Source organism: Carlito syrichta, unplaced genomic scaffold, assembly GCF_000164805.1.
Source record: "Carlito syrichta isolate Samal-C Ts95f unplaced genomic scaffold, Tarsius_syrichta-2.0.1 Scaffold308579, whole genome shotgun sequence".
Lineage (NCBI taxonomy): Eukaryota > Metazoa > Chordata > Mammalia > Primates > Tarsiidae > Carlito > Carlito syrichta.
Window position 1 is genome coordinate 485,729 of NW_007252675.1, and position 9,371 is coordinate 495,099.

The window sequence follows — 9,371 nt, forward strand, 5'->3', positions numbered from 1 at the left end:
TAACAAGAGAAAAAAAAAGACCCTTTATCATTATATATACAAAACAATGTTCAAAGAAATCCAAGAAATCACAAAACAAATGCAAAAATATTCCATGTTCATGGATAGGAAGAATCAACATTGGTGAAATGTTCACCCTACCAAAGGCAATCTACAGATTCAACGCAATACCCATTAAAGTTACCAGCATCATCATTCTCAGACCTGGAAATGACAATACAGAAATTCATATGGAAACATAAACAACCACGAATAGCCAAAACAATCCTTAGCAAAACAAATGCAAACAAACAAACAAACAAAAAGCAGAAAGTATCACACTGCACTCCAGTCTGGGCGACAGAGTGAGACTCCAACTCAAAAAAATAAAAATAAAATAAAACAGACAAAGAAAACTGTATGTCCAAATGTCTGGAGCTAACAGAAAGCATGAATTATATTCCTGGAAATGCTGTTGTTTGGTATAGCTGCAGCCCAGAGGCAAAAGGCTAAAAGTAAACTTAGAAAGGTAAACAGGATTGGACAAAACTAAGATTTAGAACTGTATTCTAAGGACAATGGTAAGGAACTGGAGAGTTTTAAGCATGGGACTGGTACGATCAGAATTACCCTTTTATAAGATTATCTAAAGGTACAGTGTGGAGAATAAGCTGGAGACAGAGGCAGAGTGGGAGGATGGCAGCACTCTAAACCAGGATAAGGAAACCAGGATACTACAGTAATCTGGTTACTGAAAGGTGTAGTAGTAGAAACAATGAAAAGTAGATCAGCTGGGCATGGTGGCTCATGCCTGTAATCCCAGCACTTTGGGAGGCTGAGGCGAGAGGACTGCCTGAGCTCACGGGTTCGAGACCAGCCTGGGCAACATGGCAAAACCTCACCTCTACAACAAATCAAAATATTAGCTGGGCATGGTGGTGCGCACCTCTAGTTCCAGCTACTTGGAAGGCTGAAGCACAAGGATCGCCTGAGCCCAGCAGGTTGAGGCTGCGGTGGCCGTGAGTGTGCCATTGCACTCTAGCCTGGGCAACAGAGTAGGACTCCTACTCAAAAAAAACAAAAACAACAAAACAAAACAAAAGAACGAAAAGTAGATGAATGAAGATAGGGCATGGTGGCTCACACCTGTAATCCCAACACTTTGGGAGGCTAAGGCAAGAGTTTTGCCTGAGCCCAGGGCTTCAAGACAAGTTTCGGCAACTTGGCGAGACCTTGTCTCTACAATTAAAAAAAAAAATTAGCTGGGTTTGGTGGCGCACACTTGTAGTTCCAACTCAAAAAAAAAAAAGGAAAGTAGATTAGTGGAAAATATTAGGAAGATTAAAAAATAAGTAAGACCCGGTGATTAATAATGCATATAAAATAATAGCACACCTGACAAACAGCAAGTGCTCAAAAAATGGCAGCTGCTATTATTACTGTTACTGACAACTGGATTAGATGACCTTTGAAATCTGGTCAACACTCTGGTAGGCTGAGGTGGGAGGATCACTTGAACTTTGCCCTGAAGTTCAAGACCAGCCCAGGCAACATGAGATCCCATCGAAAAATATAATAATAAAAGAAACCACATAATCCCTAAAAGTATGTTACTCTGGAGACATATCTTGTTCTCAGAAAAGTCCTTTCCTACAATTGGCCAAGCAATCGTATACAAAATGATGCATTTTTTATTCATAGACTACACCAGAACTGCTCAACTGGGCTCCACTAAACCAGTCATAACATGAAATGTTTATTAGGTGTTCTCACAATCAGGGTTCTATGACTAAATGAGTTTGAATAACACTACATAATATAACTTCCTTCTTGAAGGGTCAAAAGGCACATGAGGCACAATGGCCCGGAACAGTTAACTATGCAGTAGAGAAATGCATTTAACTTTAGCCATTATTTTGTCAGGATCCTTTTTTCATCCTCAAAGGACACTTATTAGCATTATATAGAACTAATTTCAATGGAACAGTTTGGGAAATGCTCCTCTAAGCCAATTTCCAAATTTTAGTGGAATGAAAACTACAGGCAACTCCATTATGACAACCTTCCAGAATGGCTAGCATTTTACACACATCATGGCGTTTTCCTTTTTAATTTAGTACTACTGAAAATGATATTAAGTGCCACCACAAACAGCAATCTTTTGCCTCCCAAATTATTGCCAACCAAGCATGGTTTTGCTTCTTGAAAGGCCCCAACTCTGTCATTTGATGAGCAAATTCTATGCTACTTGCCTTCAGGATACAGTAATAATTTTTAAGACAGTTAAAATAGACAAGGATGTTCAACTGTGCAGACAGTATGTACTTTATTAACCCTTTTCCTTTTCTCTTCTAAAATGGTAACATTGGGCAAAAAATTTCACTTTATATAGATCACTGACAATTGACAGCTTCTGAGGACAGATATAACAGTAATTAGGGATTGTGAAAACCTTCAGTAACTCGTAGATTTAAGCCAATGACATCATACAAAGTCTTTCACATTCTACTATCATTTTCTGGCCAGGAGCGGTGGCTCACCCCAGCACTTTGGGAGGCCGAGGCAGGAGGATCGCTTGAGCCCAGGAGTTCAAGACCAGCCCGGGCAATATAGCGAGACCTTGTCTCTATAAAATAAAAATGAATAAATTAATTAAAAAACTAATATCATTTCCTATGATTTATCCCACTCTTACTGAAATACTGCTCAAGATCGTTACGTATAGTTTGTACCCATGAATGTATTTAAGGACAGAATAATTCTTAAAACTTTTTTATTTATAAGGATATGCTGTTAGTTTATTTATAATAGGATACCTTATATACCTCATACACATATATATTTAAACTTCTAATTTAAACATACTCTACTGAAAACATTGAAATGCAAAGGTCAGACTCTAGTCAAGTTCTCTAAACTATACCTGAGGTTTATCCATTGGAAAGCTCTCACTGTATAAAAAATATACTGGATTTAGAAGTAATCTATCTGCAGACTGGAAAATGTCAAAATGAAAAATACAACCCCATATTGAAAATGAGTACAGGTGTTGTCTCACTGCTATCAGTTATATCACTTCTAAAACATGAAGAAGTGTGTGGGAAGGGTGCAACAATTCTTGCAGCCTGGCAAAAATTTCTGCAGGCAGAGAGATTTTTTTTCCTGAACCATTCCACAATGTTGTCTGCCTGCTTACTTCAAATAAAATGTTACCCAAGTGACTACAAATCACACAAACCAAACCAACAGTCCTACTTCAACTGACAATTTCTACAATTGGGAAAATTTAAAATAACTATAACGCCAATCTCTCTTTCTGGTCAGAATAATAATATTGGTGTTCTTATTTTAATAATCATTGCTAGCTGGGCTCAGTGGCTCAGCCTGTAATTCCGCGCCTTTCGGAGGCTGAGGTGAGTGGATTGCCTGAGCCCGCGGGTTCAAGACCCGCCTGGGGAGGCGAGACCTCATCTCTACAATAAATCAAAAAATTAGCCGGGCGTGGTAGCACACACCTGTAATTCTGGCTACTCGGAAGGCTGAGGCGGAAGGATCGTTAGAGCCCAGCAGGTCGAGGCTGCGGTGGCCGGGAGCAGCCACTGCACTCCAGTCTGGGCGACAGAGTGAGACTCCAACTAAAATAATAATAATAAAAATAATCATCATCATTGCTATTTGGCAAATATGAAAAAGTTTTCATCTCATCAGAATATTGCCACTCAAACAAAAAGTGAAACTGAATTCACGCTGGCCCACTGAAAATCAGCTCTTAAACCACAACAGCACAACTAAATTAGGCTATTTCTTTCATGCCAACTGGTTGTTTCCCCAGATGAGGAAACCTTACTGTACATAACAGAGCAGGGATCCTTATCAAGGAAGCTCTAACTGGCTGTCAGGACAGGTTTTATGCCATTCTAAAAAAAATTATGTGTTCTCTCCCTAAGGTCCACTCAGTGACAGGCATCTACCATATGCTACCATATTAATGTCTTATAACTATCTTATAAGGTAGGTATTATTACCACTACTTTACAGAGGAAGAAACTAAGGTTCAGACAAGTTAAGAACCTGCCCCAGTCCGGGTGAGGTGGCTCATGCCTACAATCCCAGCACTCTGGGAGGCTCGGAGGCCGAGGTGAGAGGATTGCCTGCATCCAAGACCAGCCTGGCAAGACCTCATCTCTATAATAAATCAAAAAATTGGCCAGGCATGGTGGCGCTTGCCTGTAGTCCCAGCTACTTGGAAGGCTGAGGTGGAAGGATTGCCTGAGCCCAGCAGGTCGAGGTTGTGGTGGCCATGAGCATACCACTGCACTCCAGCCCGGGCAACAGAGTGAGACTCCAACTCAAGAAAAAAAAAAAGAACCTGCCTCAGCGTACAGAGAGGGTAAATGCATTGCACAGACATAATTATTTCCTAGGTCTGACTCCAATCAGCACTTATAAAGTCCCCTCCCAAAGGCACTTTTGGCATAAGTTTTTAAAATCCATTTCCTTCTGCAATTAATCTACTTAAAGCATGTTGGGTACTGAGTCTCTGCAGGAAAATACTAAAACGACCTTGTAGCCTTCCTAACTTGTCACACTGCATGCATGAAAAACTGAATAAACAAAATGAAAAGAGAGACTGTAAGACATCAGATAACTCACAACCAGTTTCCTCTGAGAACAAGAAATAGAATGGAAAATAACAACTTGCTGGCTAAGGAATGTTCTTCCCATGGTGTGTGCCTGAGGCTAGAATGAACCTCAAGAAGGTCATTGGTGACCCTAATAATGTCCTCTGCCATTCTCTTTTCTGTGAAAGTTGTACTTAAAGTCATCTCTACCATCAAGTCAATGCTTCCACAGAAGAGGCGATGCTATCCAACACAATGAGCGCATGTCTAAAAATCCAGTGACCTGTGCAAGATTTGGCTCTGTCCTTGCATATATGAAAAGTGACCTTGTCAAGGTCATCTCACTCCTTAGGAACTCAGTACAAGGTACATGCTCAAAAGGACTGAAGGTTACTTCCTGAGCTAAAATGCAACAATATCTTTTCCCATAATATTCAGTGGTGTCAAGATAATACAACAATTCTATGGTGCTTAGGAGTAAGGGCTCCACAAATTATGTAAGAATTAAGAGTTACGAACCTGTGTCTGAATCTGGGCTCTGCCATTTACTTGTTGAAGACCTTAAGCAAATTACTTGACTCCTCAGTTTCCTCACATGTAAAAATGAGGGTACTAATATTATCTAACTCATAGTGTGTGAGGATAATATAAACAATACACATATACCTTAGCTACTATAATGTAAGTACTCAATAAAAGGTAATAATTATATCATTCCTGAAATTGATTCATACATCCTCAGTGGCTCCATACCTGTGAACTAAAAGATGAAATGTGAATTCTAAAATTGCCTCAAGGGCAATCCCCTTGGGTCCCCTCCCACTGTGGAAACTCTTCTGTCCTCTTAATAAATCCTTTCAAAAAAAAAAAAGCCTTAAAACAACATCCAGCACAGCCCCTCATTTCACTTTGCCTCCATATATCCATAAATAAAATGGGGATTACAATACCTTGTATCTTCTCTAGTACAATTAATCAGTTTTGACCAAATAAAAAATATATAAGCATAAATGAGATAACAGAATTATCTGTTATAAGAGTTAAATAAGATGACAAAGGCTGGGATGGGAGTGGTGGCTCACACCTGTAACCCCAGCACTTTGGAAGGTCAAGGTGGAAGGATTGCTTGAGTCCAGGAGTTCGAGACCAGCCTGGACAACATAGTGAGACATCATCTCCATAAAAAATAAAATAAAAACTAAAAAGCTCAGGTTCACAAATTTTAAATTCAGAACTACTCAGACCTCCTGGGAGTTCAAGATTTCTAGGGTGGTTAATTCCAGTTGATAACAAGTGGCTAATGTGGGTAGGTAATCAATAGTGTCAAAGAGCACATTGCTCAGGAAATGCTTGCTGAATAAAAAGGATGTATATATATGCTTGTTGTTATAAACCTGTCTAGACTTTTTAAAAAATAAACTAAGTTATAAATCCATAACATTCTTCATATTTGGTTACCTTAATGACTGAGCCATATGAGGCTGAGATAACCAATGTACAAAATGCATTCGGTTTCCACTTGCTGCTCTGCCTCTATCTTCCACACTGCAATGTTACTGCAAATAAAGTTGGGGGAAGGGCAACTTCCACCTAATCACATCAAGACACAAAGCAATTAAGACTTCCACTTCACTAGTCTCCCATTAAAACCTGATTTAAAGGTTTCCATGCAAGCAGGGACCGCAAATATTTTATCCTATTTAGTTCTAATTTTACAAATAATTCAGGATAAGCATACTAGAATCAGTATTCACAATATGAAGGCACTAGACCTTCTGATAGGTCCTGACATTTGGAGACATCCTAAAAAAGTAGCAGTGTTTGAAAAACCTCCCCAGTGATATCTTTACATCATGCACTTGGTAGTTCCTCACTATTTGGCATACATTACCTCCATATACAGAAAGACTATGTCAGCAATATTCAGAAGGCCAGTTTTAGAACATGCAGAATCTTAAAGTTTCTGTACATATTTTCCCCATTCAGTAAAAAGCCAGATTTACTCTGTAAATCTTCCCTTTCACAAGAGAAACCAAGGGCTATGGCTTAAATATCTAGTTAAAGAACCCATATTCGGCCAGGTGCAGTGGCTCACGCCTGTAATCCCAACACTTTAGGAGGACGAGGTGAGAGGATTGCCTAAACCCAAGGGTTTGAAACCAGCCTGGGCAACTTGGTGAGAACTCATTTCTACAATAAATCAAAAAATTAGCTGGATGTGGTGGCTCGCACCCATAGTTCCAGTTACTTGGAAGGCTGAGACGGAAGGAATACCTGAGCCCAGCGGGTTGAGGCTGCAGTGGCTGTGAGCATGCCACTGCATTCCAGCCTGGGCAACAGAGTGAGACTCTGACTCAAAAAAAAAAAAAAACTCAAATTCTAGATGGCTATAATTCTGTGGTCTGAATTCTTGAACAGAACAACAAATTCTTTTTTTGAGTTGGAGTCTCACTCTGTCGCCCAGACTGGAGTGCAGTGGCGTGCTCCCGGTCACCAAACCTCGGCCTGCTGGGCTCCGGCGATCCTTCCGTCTCAGCCTTCCAAGTAGCCAGAACTACAGGTGTGCGCTACCACGCCCAGCTAATTTTTGATATATTGTAGAGACGAGGTCTCACCAAGTTGCCCAGGTGGGTCTTGAGTCCACGGGCTCAGGCAATCCACTCACCTTGGCCTCCCAAAGTGCTGGGATTACAGGCTGAGTCACCAAGCCCGGCCAACAAATTCTTACTAATTATATTCTCCCATTTAACACACTCTTAAAATCTAGAAATCAAAGGAGGATGATCTACTTCAAAACATAAAACTATTCAGGAGTTTGACTAGTCAGGTTTATGTTAATAACTTGATGTAACTACAGGCTTTGGCATCAGACAGCCTGGGTTTGAACTCCAGTTCAATCACTTACTAAGTGGCACTGGATAAGCTACGTAATCTCTCTCATCTGCAGTTTCCTCATCTGCAATATGAGGATATCAATGCCTATCTTCTGGTATTAAATGTACCCCAAAATATCAATTATCTTCCTCTACTACTACTATAAATTCCTTCCTCTCAAAAATATAGTTACATTCGCATAAAACTGAATAAATTTGAAAACCACAGGAACTTCTCGAAATTGGTATGAAAACAGAACTGTAACATGTAAAACTAAAAAGGACCACCTAACAAAGACAAGGAAAAACAAATTCGGAAAATACAGAGGTTTAACATAAATGTGTTTCTATGGTCCTGGCGCCTTGAGAAGAGCAAATGTAAAGCAATCCAAATCACTATGATTCAGATTCGGAGGAAAATGAATATACTCCTAACAAGCTGACTCTAACAACTCTTATTAGAACAAAAGCTTTTTGAAATATGAATCAGAAAGTGCTGACAAGTCCCGTTACTTAAGGCAAGTTTCAAGAGGTTATGCACTGGCTTATTTTCACATGGAGCTGCTTACTTCAAAAAAAAAAGGAAATTACAAGTGTATATGGGAATAGGTATATGTTTTAGGTACACATACAAGAAAATAAATGAGCCAAGAATCAAAATCCCTGGTTAGCTCCCTTCCCCTTAAAAAGCAGTGGCTCACATCTGTAATCCCAGCACTGTGGGAAGCCAAGGTGACAGGACTGCCTGAAGCCAGGGGTCTGAGACCAGCCTGGGCAACTTGAGCTACTTGGAAGGCTGAGGCGGAAGGATCACCTGAGCCCAGCAGGTCAAGGCTGTGGTGGCCATAAGCGTGCCACTGCACTCCAGCCTGGGCGACAGAGTGAGACTCCGACTCAAAAAAAAAAGAAAAGGAACCTATCGATATTCATTCAACAAATAACTATCAAATACCTAATATTTGGTAGAAATGTAGCTTTGTAAACTCAGCCGTGTCCTCTATCATTCCTAGTGCAGGAAATTTCATACACATCACCTCAAAACTAGATGCATGGTCCTGAGAATCAATAATCTGTAACTGTTCTCTTAATGTACTTCCCAAGTCTGAAAATGTTCCCCAAAATGCTTCCTATATCGGACTTTCTCACTTTTCAACACACAATTTAATGCTGAGCCTCCTCGGCTTGGCATAGAGCTATTAAGACCGGGCTCAATTATCCAACAGGATTCTTCTCTCTGTTTACATTTTCCTCACATCACATCCCAGGTCCAATAACTTTGGACTCCAGGGCTGCACCAAAACCTCAGTGTTTAACTGCTCATACTCTCCAGCAAAAACTGTGACCTGATTCCCATCATTCACATATGTTCCTATCCCTTACGCCTATCCTACAATACGCACTCAAAGAATGGGCTTCAGGGTCACTCTCAAGCTGGGTCGCACTCCAAGTCCAGCACCCTTGGATCTCAACGACCCTCTCAGCCTATAACTCAGGTTTCGGTGTTTCAACGCCTTGGACTCTATGGACTTGCGCCCAACTCGGGCCATGCACGTATCCAGGAAAGGGGATTTCCTTGGAAATTCCTCTAGAATGGGGATTTCCCCCATTCTGGGCCATGCCCTAGGATGCCCCCAAAGCACCTGCCAGGTTATCACTCCCCCGCCCTTAAGGCCTCTAGGCGCGCCCCCAGCCTCCACCCTACGCTTGCGCTGTCGGGGGTCACTGCCCGGTCGCCCGAGCCCAAGAAGCGCGCATCCCTGCAGCCTCCGATTCCTTCTTCACCCCCCAGGCCGGAGCCGGCGCGACCAATAAGGTGCCGGGTCCGCGGCCTCCCCGCCACCGACCAATCACGAGCGAGCCCCCCCGCCGTCGCCTTCCGCCAATGGGAGAAAGCCCG

The 9,371-nt window shown here is 41.4% G+C and overlaps 1 protein-coding gene across 4 annotated transcripts in view; it reads right to left on the reverse strand.

The window, feature by feature from the left end:
* The window catches only part of NFYC (nuclear transcription factor Y subunit gamma), a 75,265-nt gene that overhangs the window by 65,350 nt on the left and 544 nt on the right, over positions 1-9,371 (reverse strand). The gene's annotated exons all lie outside the window — the stretch shown is intronic.